Source organism: Triticum dicoccoides, chromosome 5A, assembly GCF_002162155.2.
Source record: "Triticum dicoccoides isolate Atlit2015 ecotype Zavitan chromosome 5A, WEW_v2.0, whole genome shotgun sequence".
Classification (NCBI taxonomy): domain Eukaryota; kingdom Viridiplantae; phylum Streptophyta; class Magnoliopsida; order Poales; family Poaceae; genus Triticum; species Triticum dicoccoides.
The window spans coordinates 567,693,420-567,708,438 of NC_041388.1; positions in this window are offsets into that span (position 1 = coordinate 567,693,420).

A 15,019-nucleotide genomic window follows, 5' to 3' on the forward strand; every position below is an offset into this window, starting at 1 on the left:
CTTGCGATGAGGAATTTCATGAAATCGTGTTCTATACGATGGTGGTTGTGCTTGTGCGCCTGTGTGTATGTCGACGGCTATGTGTGAACACCTCCGTGTGTCGCGTTAGATGCAGGACATGTTGTCGCGTTAGCAGCAAAAGAAAAGCGGAAGGGTGTCGGCTAGATCTGGCATTGGTTGGAACTGTTGGTGCTCAACGAAGCGGAGTTGTGATGCACGGGGTGGCGAAGTTGGGAGGCAGCGAACTGCTGGAGATGAGTGTGGCTGCTGTTGGAGCTGCTTGAAGACCTCCATGGTGAGCTCCACCGAATTGAGCCGCGTGCAAAAAAATTGTGTGGTTTGCACACGTGCAGCTCGACGGCGAGTGGCTTCCCAATCCATCCAGTTCACCGTCTTATATGTGTGTTGTGTGTGGCCGGCATGCTGTTAGGTTGTGTGTGCATTGAGTGTTGCATTGTAAGTGTTTGATTAAATGCATGAATGAAATGTAGGCTATAGGGAGTTAAATTAGAGGGTTTAGTTAGGTCCGGCCACCGTTTAACTTCCGAATTATAAGGAGTTAAGTATGAAGAGTTGATTTTATAAGGAATCGACTAAAGATGCCCTTATGCTGGTTTTCAAAACAGGCTACAAGGACAAGACAACACCGTCTCCCTTTTACCTTCATTCCTTATCACTTATATTCATGACAGGGAGGGGCGTGTCTCTGAAGATGGAATAAGGTTCTTCCCGAGTAGTATCGGTCCAAACGATGCATTTAGTATCATTGGAAGGAGGAGGTGTGTCTCTGACGGATCTCAACGGGATTAGATCGGTGTTTGTTGTCGATAGGTCTGCTTGGGTCGGGTCTTCGTTCATCTGTGTTCGGATGTCTACATGTTAGATTCTTCTGATCTACGCTTTTCTTCATCGACAACGGTTGTTGTGCTGGTGTGTTAGTTTTTCAGGGCCTTAGCATGAAGGCTACTTGACTGTCTACTACAATAAAGTTTGCATCGAAGGAGGGGCGATGATGACGGCACACATTCTGTTCATTTCATTGCTTTGTAGTTATCGCTAGGTAGTCTACGGACATGGATGTAATTTTTCGTTACTTGTATTGCTCTTTATACTGCCATGATGTTTTTTTTGCGGGTGAATACTGCCATGATGTTTGATGCCTTTACGACGAATTTTCATCTGACGATTGTACTATCTATACCAATATAAAAAGACCTAAATGAGCAGATTCAAACCATCTTCACCGTCAAATCATGTTATCTAGCGGTTTAAATCGCTTCAATGTTGAGCACCAAACACGTTTAACGCTCTAATTACCAACCACTGCCATTGGTTATAAACACGTTTTGACTCAACGCTATCCCTTGAAATCTGCCATGTAATTAATATCGTATCATTCACGTGAAAAAATAATTGATATCTTACCAAATATCAACGTGCAACAGATATATCTTACCTAATATAACGTGCAACTAATATCCTACCTAATACTTCCTCCGTCCGGAAATACTTGTCATCAAAATGAATAAAAAGGGATGTACGTAGATGTATTTTAGTTCTAAATACATCCATTTTTGCCCATTTTGATGACAAGTATTTTCGGACGAAGGGAATATAAGCGTGCATTGCACGTACATTATTACTAGTGTGGGTAAATTACCGTGTACTAGTAAGTGTGCACGTGCAACGCACATCTATTTAAACTAATAAGTGTGCACACGCAATACACATCTATTTGGATTAACATATTATGCTAAACTTAATACAAGACAATTTATTCATAAATTTGAAATTTCCCAATAAAGTACACGATCTCTTATTTCCAACTCGTATAAATAATTTGAAATATCGTTTCTCCTTAATCAACATCTCTCCTGTATTAAAAGACCACCCACTTTTCTTAATGTATAAAATTCAAAATTATTTAGAAGATTCATCATGATTTTTCATATGCACACATTTATGCAAGTATAGTCACACATGAAAATGTCACTTAGGACAAGCTAAGGAACCGTTTCAGTGTCAACAAATTCCAGTCAAGAATTACACAAGATCGTCATGAACATATACAGAGAGAAGTGACCTCTCTTTCTCTGAGATTGATCGAACAACAACTTTTTGTATATATCTATCCGACACTACTACATATATACAATATAACATCTCTTATAATCCCTAACATCTAAAATCAATTTCAACTTCCACATGGCATTCTCCGTCTTTATGTATGACATGGTCAAGAAAAAATCCCGCCAATTCCTCTTGAATTGCTCGTATGCGATCATATGGTATGAGTTCATTCCGCATCTGTCACATCTAATTTAAAGAAGAGGGTCAATACATACATATGAAAGAAACTCAACACAATTGATGGTAATAAAATAAAATTATGAATATTGTTTATGTACTAAATGATATGAGAATTACCATGACCACAAAATATCCTACATTCATCATCATCATAATCAACATGCAGTTTTTGCTTCTCTTGTATGTAGTCCAAGTTTTCTATCAGGAAAATATGTTAACTCAACTGTAGATAAGGACGGTATGAAAATACTCATGTAAAATTACAATTGCCATGTATTTGCTGGACAAACAAATACACTTATGCAAACTTCAGGCTTTTTTTAGTAAAACTTATGCGAACTTTAGTTTTTTTCATTAAAACTTATGCAAACTTCTGAGTTTTTATCAGTGAAACGTAATTTCATGACTGCAAGTAAGGTCTTGGTTCAGCGAATTTGTCTGTGAGTTCACTATGTAGTCGTGAGTTGGCCATGTAATAACCGGTAGTCAGTACTTAAAAAAACAGGGATGTCTGTTACAGGTACGCGAAAATCAGTGAAAAAATAAAGAAAGAAAGAAGGCAAATGTCTCTGTGTGTGCTCCAACGCTTCTCTGTTTCTCATTGCTTCATCTCTAGTTCCTGTACTTCTAGATGTGTCACCACCGGCGAGGTAGCGATGACAGTAAAAAAACAACACCCGATACTTACCTAATTAATGCGTGCGTGTGGTGCGTTTACGTGAAGGCGAGCGTCTACGTCGTTCAGGCCTGCGAGCGGCCGCGGCGACCGTGTCCTCTCACCAGCTGGGCGGCATTGTCGACGTAGGTGAGTCAGTCGTCCAGCTTTGAGGCGGTGGCCTCCACGCACCGGGATTAGCTTTGGACGACGTCGTCCAAGCGAGAGTACCGGACAAGCGTGTCCAATGGATCAGCATGCGTCAGAGCTGAGAGAGTCGGCGGTGGCTTCAGGCGAGTGAGATGGGGCCATGATTAGCTTCACCTGTTGCACAGTGGCCGAGACCTGCACCGCCCTGGGGACGATGATGGTTGGCGACCAGGCGAATCTGCATGCATGGCTGTGGGGGCAGATTTTTTTTGACCCGCTTATACTGGTCCAAGATACTCAGCGTTGCCCCCACTTGAAGGACCTCGGCGGTGGGTGGTTGTCAGCGTGGGTGTTGTGGATGGAGCTGAAGTCGACGCGGATGCCGGTGGTTCCCGGAGAGCATGCACAGGATGTGGACGAAGTCGTTGCAGTCAGTAGAAGTGTGTTCGGAGGAAGCCGCAGCTCCTCCTCACGTGTCTCCCATTGTGGCTCGCTTGGGTGGTGGGCTGGTGACGGCTGGCGACTCGCGATCACAATTCCCTGATAGGAGACGATAGGATGCGCTCGCGATTAGTTTCCTAATAATTAGATGCGTTCGTGGTTAGTTATCTAATAGGATGCAGCCATGATTAGTTTTCCAATAATTTGATGCGTCTGTGATTAATTTCTTAATATGATGACTCGTAATTATTTTCCTAATAATAGGATGCGCGCGTGATTTTTTTTCCTAATAAGAAGATGGGTTTGTAATTAGTTTCCTAATAATTAGATGTGTCCGTGATTAGTTTTTTAATAAGATGTGTCCGTGATTATAGTTTCCTAATTGAATAGGAATGGACTTTCATATTTTCCTCTGTGGTGGAGTACGGTCAGTCAATGTAAATTGCTAAGTGCACAAAGAGAACAGATTCAGTTAAGACTAGCCGTTAGATTGAGTTTAGTGGGACTAATCATGCGGTGGTAATATATCCGTATATATTTTATGAGGTGTACTTAAAGAAGATAATGTTTGCTCTTTTATAAATAGTATAGATATATATTAAATTGCTACGTCAGGCCAGGGATGAGGGAGGTGGGAATCGTACACAAAACAGGACTCTGCCGCCGTGCCGCGTGCGACGTACGCCTTGCACATGTTCGATGGAATGCATGCCCATGCACCTTTTTTTTTTTTGAGACAAGCATGCCCATGCACATGCAACGGTGTCGTCGGCGCATGCATGGAGAAGCACAGGGCCCATTGCCAGCGACGTAGGCCCATATAATCCAACAAGCAGCTGCAAAACAGATAAATGGGCCGCGCAGTGTCCCTCGTCTGATTTTTCTAGTGCGTGCGATGCAACCCTAGCCGCCGTGTCGCGGATCTCTTTTTCTCAGGGAGAAACATCGATCGACCCGAATACTGGAAGCGATCGATATCCAAACATGTCGCCCGAGCCGCCAAGATGGCCGCCGATCTCCCGCCGGAGCTCCTGGCCGTCGTCTCCTGCCGCCTGCACGACGCGGCCGACTTCGTCCGCTTCCATGCCGCCTGCACGCGGTGGCGGGACTCGCTGAGCCATACGACGGCGCTCCGCCCGACCTTCTTTCCCTGGCTCATCGCCCCGCCGTCCGGCTATGGCTCTTCCGTCGTCAAGCTCCGCTCCGTCTTCTCCAAGACAAGCTACCTCGCGGCGGCGCCCGAGACGTTCTCCAGTCGCAGGTGGCTCGGCGGCCTGGTTCTTCGCCGATGGCTCCGCGCTTACGCTCATCAACCCTCTCACAGGAGATGTTGCCACGTCCCTGCCGTCCTTCCCGGAGGACGACTGCAAGAGCACACGGAGGATGGAGATCTCCCGCGGCATCATCTATGCCTACGGCACGGTCTTCCTCTACAACTACTCCTACTCCGACTACGACGGCGAGCTCGATGAGGACGACGACAAGTTAGATGAGCAAATCTACTTATGCTTCAATACGGCCATCCTTGGTCCCGGACATACCATGTGGAAGTTTTCCCAGAGAGAGTTTGACGTGTACACGAAGTGGGAGGCGATGAAGGGGGAGTATGAAATCGAGAAGAATCGTTTCCCATGTTGAAGTGGGAGGAGATGAAACTGGTGTGCGTGGACGGAGAAGGTTACGATTTAAATGACACCTGGACGTGGCCCATCGTGCCCGAGCTGACAGGCGACGAAATCATGGACGAGGAAGAGGAGATCCTCATCGGTGGCATCCAAGAGGAAGAGATCGACACCACCGGCTGGTACCTTGAGTCTTGCCATATCCTTGAGTCCCGCGGAGAGCTGCTGCAGCTGTCCGTCCTGGTCGAACAAGACAGGAGCTTCATATATGAGGACGCAGCAGCCCAGGCGAGCGCGTTGGTTGTGGATTTTTTTTTTCAAAACTATAACTTTCTGTGCAGCAAATTCGGAAACTATAGCACTAAACGCGAAAAAATCAAAACTATGACCCCATCGGCCTCGCGCTGGCCGAAGAGGTTGTTTTCGGCCCGGGTATGGCCGAAAAGGACTTTTCGTCCAGGCTTTGACCGAAGTAAGGCTCGGCTGGGCCGAAGAGGTGGTGTCGGTGGCGGGCCGGCCAAAAATCGTAGCTTCGGCCCACGCGCGGCCGAAGTGGGCTCTTTTCAGCCAGCTGGCGGCCGAAAAGCTCTTCGGCCAGGAGTTGACCGAAGAGTGCGGGATAAGGCTCGCCAGGCCGTCTCCTTCCTCTGGCTGCTCGCACTCCTCCTCTCTCTCTCGTTTTTCTCTGTAACCTCACAAGCCCGCGCCGATCTCCACCACTTTGCACCCATTTTCACATCCAAGACACAGAATAGATAGATCATACCATTCTTCAACAGCCTACGGTGTTTTTTTTGGGTATGGGATAGTTTTTTCTGCGTTTGGAGGGAGGAGCCATGGTGGGGTGGAGAAGGTGTGGTTGGGAAGGAGGTGGTGGTGAGGAGGAGCAGCTGCTGTGGACGAGGAGGTGCGGCTTGGGGGGTGACCGGAGTTGAGCCTCCGGTCGTCGAGGGGGCGGCGCTGCCGTTGTCCTGTGGTGCAAGTACTCCGTGAGGTGGCCGGTGCCGCTGAGTGAAAGAGAGGAGCAAGAAGCTAGGGGCACACGCTTCGAAGGTATAACCATGCCATCACAAATTTTCTCTGAATTGTATATTTTAATTAGTTTAGATAAGTCATATTGTAAAGTGCAGTGTTAATATATTTGTGGAGGCATTTTAGTGCATAGTTAGTGTAACGGGTAATATTAGTCTTTGTTGTGATTAATGAGAGGATGACAATGTCTGACAGGTGAAAATATCTGAATCAGTAAATCTGACAGTTTACTACGGCGCTGGTAATGTTCGATATAATGAGTTAGGGGTTGATCTTAGCGAGTTTAAAAATGGCGTCATGACACTAGCTGGCCCGGACAGACTGGACATTAGACAGTTGAAGTACTGGTTGACAACTAGTTTCGGTCTGGATCCTGAAGTATGTTCCGTCAGTATTCATGCATTGTGGACCAAATCCTGTAAAAATGTCAAGTGGGAGTTGATGCCGGTAGATAGGAGCCAGCATTGGTTGTCCATGTTAAGACGCTGCCGAGACCGAAGAATCCACCCATATGCACTTGTGCAACCAGTGCCGAAGGAGGAGAATATCGTACAACTCCACAGGGGGTATGAACCCGGCCAAGGCAGTGAAGTGGCTAACGAGATTGTTTTATCCGGGTCACAGCCACAAGATGTGGATGCTAGCCAACCGGAGAAAGAGTCAGACTACGTGCCACACAATGTTTGTGGTCCTGATACTGGGCAGAGTAGCCAGTCGAAAATATTAGCTGATTCTGGTTTTGCTGATGGGGATGAGGAAGGGGATGAAATGCAGAGGGTGATGGAGGAAGAGGACGAGGATGGATTGGTGGAGGAACTGGATTCTGAAAATTCTGAGGATGAAGTTGAGGTACCGATTCCTTCTGCATGGGAGCAGGACATATCCACCGGCCTTACGGTGAACGATGGCCATGAGACTCCATGGCAGTATAATCTGAACCAAGTACAAATAGGGGCTATGTTTGATACAAAGAAAAAATTGAAGTATGCGGTGATAAAGTGGGCTATGTCTACGTAGAGGGTTTTCAAGACACACATATCAAGTCCAACAAACTATACCGTGAAATGTGTTGTAACAGGTTGTCCTGGGAAGGTGCACGGGCACATGCCGAAGTATGACATCCACTGGGTTGTCACCATTGTCGTCCCACATAATTGTGTGAGGACGAACCTGCTGGTCAAGCATCCGAACTTGACTTTAAGTCTCATTGCGCAACTCATGTATACTGAGATAGTAGAGAAGAAAGATATGGAAGCAAAACACATCCAGACAGCAGTGAAGGTCAGATGGAATTATGTCATTCCTTATGGGAAGGCTTGGAGGGCTAAGCAGAAGGCTATGGAGGAAAGGTTTGGGACGTTCTTCGACTCATATGATAATGTTGTCCGTCTCCTGGGCATACTGAAGGAGAGGAATCCCGGCACTTATGTGAACGTACAACACATGAGGTTGCTGAGTATACCAGATTTCAAGGTGTTGAAACGAGTGTTCTTCTCTTTTGCTATGTGCATCGAAGCTTTCCGGCATTGTCCTCCTGTTATATTTGTGGATGGTACATTCATGACCGGTCAGTATAGAGGGCAAATCCTGACTGCTATTGGTGTGGACGGGAACAATCAAATCATCCCACTTGCCATGGCATTTGTGGAGGGTGAGAACTTTCTCAGCTGGGTATGGTTCTTCCGCCAAGTGAAAATTGCCATCGTGAAGGACCGACCAAACGTGTGTGTCATTCATGACAGACATGCTGGTATATTGAAGGCCGTGAAGACCCAGCGCTTATCGCCTTCCGGTCCTCGCCCGAGGAAGACCCAGACTCGTCGTCGTCCCCCGCAGTGATATGCTTATCTATCTATGTATGACTCATTATCTATGTTAGTTTCAGACTATTCGCAGCTGTGTGTCAGTATTTATGTATGAGACATGCTTCATGTATGTGTTACTATCGCACTTGCTTCTATGTGATCAGGAGACATATATTGTTTTATGTATGCGAGAGACATATTACTATTAATTCGCATTCTTATTTTAGTTACATTTCCAAATAGACTACAACCGATAATTAAGATACAAGTACATCTGAATTAAACGGTGCGGCTGAACTTGTGCAATACATCTTACATACTACAAAATGAAATTCAGATAGAACATAATGCCCTACAATAATACAATACAAACTAATAATGCAAATACATCTGAATGAAACGGTACAACTGGAATACATCTTACATACTACATGAAGTCATCATCGTCATCCTTCGTTGATGCAGCCCTCTTGCCCTTCGACGATGCGCTCCTCTTGCCCTTCGTCGATGCAGAACTCTTGCCCTTGGTCGATACAGAACTCTTGCCCTTCGCGGATGCAGAACTCTTTCCTTTGGACGATGCAGAACTCTTGCCCTTCGACGATGCAGAACCCGAAAGCGGCGGCATGAAGATATCATCGTCATCCTCGCTCTCCTCAGTCCATAAAAATGGATGCTTTTCTGCAGTCCTTCTGAAAGTTTCACTCTTCGGCTCCACCACCTTCTTCCACCTTTCATGCAACCTAAGAAGTTCTTGACGTACCTCCTCATAGGTCCTTTCAGGCCACCCAGACCTACGTAATTGGTGAGCCAACTCATTCATTATGGTGTCACTACCGGTGAGTTCGTCCCATGGAACTATCCTATTGTCCATCCTGAAATCGGTAGCTAGACTCAGCAAAGTGCTGCTCATCTCAGGGTGAAAACTACGATCGAATGGATAATGGGACATCTCGACTACACTACACGAGAATGCTTATCCACCTCCGCCTGAAGGGGGTTTTATAGATACAGAGGAGAAAATGGCGGGAAAGAATAACTGCGGTATGGCGGAAAAGGGTTGGCGGGCAAATAAGGCGGGAAAATAAGGCGGGAACGGATTGGCGGGAAAATAAGACGGGAACGGATTGGCGGGAAAATAAGGCGGGAACGGATTGGCGGGGAGGGGTTGGCGAGAAACGGGTGGCGGAAACATATGACGGGAAGGGGTTGGCGGAAAACGGGTAGCGGGAAGGGGTGGGCGCGAAACGGGTGGCGACAAAATACATTTCAGCATGAGCCATGCAACTTCGGTCTAGGGTTGACCAAAAAGTGACTTTTCGGCCTAGACTTGACCAAAAAGTCTATTTCGGCCAAGAGTTGACCAAAAAGTGCCTTTTCGGCCAGGGGATGGCCGAAAATTACACTTCGGTCTAAGTGTGGCCGAAAAGTATTACTTCGGCCTAACTGTGACCGAAAAGTACTACTTTGGCCATAGAATGGCCGACGGGCTACTAGTTTTGGTTTTTTTTGCATTCCATCCTATAGTTTCTGAAATTGCTACAAAAAATAACATAGTTTTGAAAAAAAATCTTGGTTGTGTGGGTGCACGCGTTGGAGGAAGAGGCGGATGCAGACGGTGGACGGACGGTGATGCGGTGGGCAAGGAGGGATGGTCGGAGCTTCGCCGACCGGGTCATGTTCTTGGGGTTCCCGACCAGCTTTGCCGTGGAAGCCACGAGGTTCCGCGGCGCCGGGGAGGCCGACGTGGGCGGCGGGTGCGTCTACTTGCTCCACCACAGAAGGTTGGACTTACATGGCTGGCCATCGTGTGGCGTGTTCAGGTACAATCTTCTCGACGACATGGCTACGTTCATTGAGCACCTGCCGCCGGAGTGGAGCGGCGAGAAGAAAAGCGATGCTTGCCTGTGGTTCATGCCCCAGCCTTCCATTGCTCCGATCCAGGTACTTATCGAACTCATGTCACATGTATATGTGATAGTAAAATCCATGTACTAGAAAATAGTCACTATAAATAATTCTAGTTTGTTACACATCAGAGTAGGAATTTATAATAGGGCGACAACTTGCAAAACAACACAAGAGCCCACCTCGCACCATATTTACACTATTCAAGAGCACTAATTTCATTGCACACTTTGCACCAGGTTTAAGACAATTTAGAGAAAGGCTAGAGTATAGATGGAAGGAAAGAGTATATGCATGGCATCGTCAACTCGCATGAAAGAAAATCGACTGTGCCCACAATAATTTCTTTTGAATAACTACTTATTTTCATAGGTAAATTAGAGAAAGGCTAGAGGCTCCAAGGGCAGACCATCCAAATATGAGAATTAGCACTTTCCGCATGGAGGAACGACCAAAACAACCCAAGGTGCCTTTGTTCAGTTTCCTCGTGCAAAACCTACCTCCTGGTGTGGATAACTCTTGGCTGTGCTCCTTCTTCGGTAAGCACGGCCAAGTTTTCGCCGCTAAGATGATCTCACCAGACACGGCATGTGTTATCGTGTTCATGGAGATGCTGGATAGACTAGATGATGCCGAGGCCACCCTCGATGGGTTAGTCTTGGATGGTTGCACCTTGACGGTGAAGTGGTGACAGCAAATTAAGGCGCCATTTGCTAGTGTTTAAATGGCCACCTACAAATTAAGAGCAAGTACATTTGTTAGAAAGGCATCAGAGATACAAATTAATACGTTCAACAATACATTATATCTTTAAATGTTATGTTCAGTTCAGGTTTCTTCATCAGCCACAAGCTTGATCTGTCTCGCCCAGGTTCTTTTCTGTTTCTGTGAGCGAGGAGAAGAAACCTGAACTGGGGGTGCTCTAGTTATTTGCTAGCATTTTGTCCGCTCTCTTTTGGTGATAGGAATTAATTTCTGCATGTAAACATCTATACAATTTGATATGCTGGGGGTCTCACTCTGGCAAAACTGGTATGTGTGAATGTGTATTGTTGAGGATCTTTTAGAAATTAATGTGCACTTCATTTATATTGTTGAGGATCTTTTAGAAATTTAGATAATTCGTTTGGATGGAATGTACGGTAGTCCTTGTGATATTTGTTGTGCTTCGTTCTGCTGGGCCAACTACTGTATGGCGTGAGGAACTGTATCCGGACGGCAGGCAGTATTGGGAGTAGCACCGTGCCAGCGCGCCACAGCTTGATTTTCGTCGTCCATCATATTTTCAAAGGAAGTGGATCCTCTAACATGAAGGAGGAAAGTCACCTAAGCTATAATTCTCTAACTTCCCTCCTTCACTTCTATATGATTAACACAAAAATGACTTAAATTAATTTACAAATTACAAATCTACTTTATACATTTACAAAAATTACATACAAATAAAATTATGATGCAATAAAATTAATTTTAATTTTTTATATAAACAGTAACTATGTACAGTGCCAACTTAAGTAGATAATTAAGTGTTCGCTACAATGCCCGTGACTTTTCTTCTCTGTTTTACACTACTTTGTACTGTAGCTTAGGTGACTTTCCTTCTTCATGTTAGAGGATCCCCCTCCATTTTGAAATCCTGCCAAAGGCCTTCGTCTATGTTCATTGGGGCTCGCGGATTACTGCTCTATGTAGGTTCCTGCCACAGTGGTGTGTTCATGGATGTAGGATGCTGCGTTTTGACTTTCGGTTTGAGATTTTTTTTTCGCCCCTGGCTGAGATGGCCGGATTTCGGCTATTTTCAAAAAATTTGGCCAAAATTTAACTGAAATTTGACTAAATCTTGACCCAAGTTTGCCAAATTTGATCAATTTCGGCCAAAGATAGATTTCGCCCCAGGCTGAGATGGCCAAAATTCGGCCGAAATCCGTTTTCTTCGGCCGAAATTCAAAACACAGGTAGGATGTTCTAGCTACTATCATAACGCTAGTTCTTTTGTAATAAATTACCCGTAATTCCGCTGGTTTTAAGAACAGGCTATGACAAAGCAACACACTTTTCCTTCACAATTTTTTATCTCTATAATTATAAGATATCCTTCAAAAAATTATTCTTAGGGCGTTGGTCAACGAGCTCTTGCCTCACCCTTCATCTCGGAATTTTTGTTTACCAAAAATTTTGGCTTAAACTGAACATTTTGCCTACACAAAATAAATTTGTGTGCCAACAATTTGGCACAGGACAAATTCATCGGTTACATGTCTGGAGGGTGTAGCCATAACGAATCATAGTCCCGACCCATAATGCAGTATCTTGTCCTCTCTATACCATCACCTATATACTTTGATCTTCTTTGCAATACATATGGTAACCATGCTCCAATGTCACCGAGTACAATTCGTCACCAGGCAACCGGTCTTCTTTAGAGCGGTAATCTTCAGAGTAATAGATATGGTTTCTCATCAGACCATGGCGGTCAGCACCCATAGGCACGTGCACTGCCTTGGACCCTATGGGACCTAAGAATAAGGCATAGTCGTTGAATTCTGTCACCTCTGCCCACTTGTGCTCGTAATCCTCATCGACGAGCATGAAGAGCTTGAAGAAAGGCTCACGATCGGGTAACCACCGGGTCCTTATTGCTACTGATAGCTTGCCATTTAACTCAATGATGCAACCTTTGTATGGATCGAAATGATCCCACACGATGGGGCCGTGGCGCCTCCGAACGGCTAGATGGTGGGTAAGATGTGACCATGCATACCCCGTCTTTGTTGATGTCGATATTAAACATGAATACTTCCTCATCGGGGAATGTGAAACCATAGAGATGACGAGCGTAGAACACAATGTCTTGGAACATATTAGGGCATCTTTAATAGTTTGTATGTTAGCTTGTTGGTAAAATATGACATGTCATCTTTCAACACCTTAACATACAACAACTCTAATGGGTTGCATCTAGTTTACCCAATAGGATGTGAGATAATAAACAAGGTGCTCTCTCATTCTACATTGAAGCTTGTGCAAGAGGTGTTGGTTCATGTACATACAACCTCTCTCTCTTTTCTCATTTATTGTATGACACATCATCAAAAATCCTATGTGACAAAGTCTACCAACAACTATCTTACAACCATTGGAGATGCCCTTATTGGGACAATTTACTATGGCCCACCCAGTGTCGTGGCCAACTTTGCATAGTGTAATGTCTGAGTGTAACAGCTCTAATGGCGGCAAGGATGCAGCCGTTAGAGGAGGTTGGGGCATCGGAGAAGACAATTTTTTCTACCAGAATTTGGGGCCTGGGTAAAGGCACCGCAACGTCGGCACCGGAGAAGAAGTTGGCAATCCTGAGCTCCTTGTGGTTGTTGACCGTGGCGACCCAACCGCCGTCGTGCGAGCCGACAAACCATGGCCAGTCGTTGTCCACCTTGGCCGGGGCACGCATGACCCATGCGTCATCGGGCCCGCAGAGGTGCTTCCTCCAGCTGCATCGGCTTTTGCGCGGCCAGAGTAGCAGCAGCGGAACGGCAGGCTGCCCCGGGAGCTGCGCCACGGCGGCGCGCCATGGCCTGCACACGGCGGCGAGGCTCGCGCGGTCCCTTATGGAGGCGACCCTGAGGAGGATGTTGCCCAGCAGGTCGTCCGGGAGGTCGGACCATGACGTTGAATCTGTTGAAGATTCGGTGCCTCCATCGCCATCGCCGGCGGGGTTCGTCCGTGTGGTCGACATCTCGTATCCTATTACAACGTGTATATGTATGTTGTCTCGGTCAATTACGTGTGGCGGCAGGGTATAAGTTGTAGAAATCCCCACTTCCGAATTGTAGTTGTCTCCGGCTCCGGGGTGGATCCGTATCCTCCATGTCTTCTCAGAGTCGGAGACGAACTCATAGACTGACATGTCGAGCTCCCGGCGGTTGCATGCCCATTTACGGCCGGCGTCGGGGAGGCAGGAAGCAGCATCAAAGGCATGCATGTATCGGGTCGCAAGTATTCTGGCTAGCTACAATGTGCCTCCTGGAGTGAACTAATGATGGACATTCCCTGCAAAAAAAAAATAATGATGGAGCCCCATGCAGGAATGCACTATATGACAAAGCAACACACTTTCCCTTTATACATTTCTTATTTCTATAATAACTTATCCTTCTACAAATTATTCTTAGGGCGTTCGTCAAGGATCTCTTGCCTCGCCCTTCATCTCGGAACTTTTGTTCACCAATAATTGGCTTAAACTGAACATTTCACCTACACAAAATCTTTTTGGGTGCCCACAATTTTCTGTTATCCTTACGCTCTTTTTAAGTAGCAGAGGAACATATTTGCTTTTGAATTGTTTGGATTCTCCTCCATCACGAGCATCAAGACCTCTCCTCGCGCCACAAAGGATGTCCCAGCCTGGGCTCCGGAGAAATCCAGTGTCTTCTCCATTCGGTCAGCCTACCGCTTTGTCGTGGACGAGCGTGAGCGTCCATCGGCAAGCGCCTCGAACAGGGCTCCAGATGGTCGTCGCGCCATCTGAAGGACCATATGGGGTGCCGTGCTCCCCCAAAGGTACGAGTATTTGCATGGCGGCTGGTCTCAAACTCCCTTGCTATTTGGGCAAATAAATTTTCTAGAACTCTGGAGCCTAATGATATGTGTCCACTTTGTGGTGTGGAACGCGAGGATGTCTTCCATGCTATGTGCAGATGTCCATGGGCAAAGGACCTATGGGGCGCGATGGCAAAGGACTGGACTCTTCCGGACATCAGTTTGATCCAGAACACGCGGCCGGAGTGGTTATTCGGTGTTCTGGAGCCCCTCTCGGATACTTTCTCGCATGGTGGCCCTGATGATATTTTGAAGATCGTGGCATGTTCGTAATGAGATCATTCATGACAAGGAACCGCCCCCCACATAAGTTCCTGCAGATTCTTGCATAGCTATATTTCTTTGCTTCTTTGTATTCAGCAGCACCCCATGGGAGATGTTGTAAAAGGCAAAATGGTGCTCACAGACCCAGCATGCCTAGTTGGTGTAGTTGCTGCGCCGGCACCGAGTAGGAGGGGCGCAGACCCATGACCAGCAGAGAAGTGGGAGCCTCCCCCTAC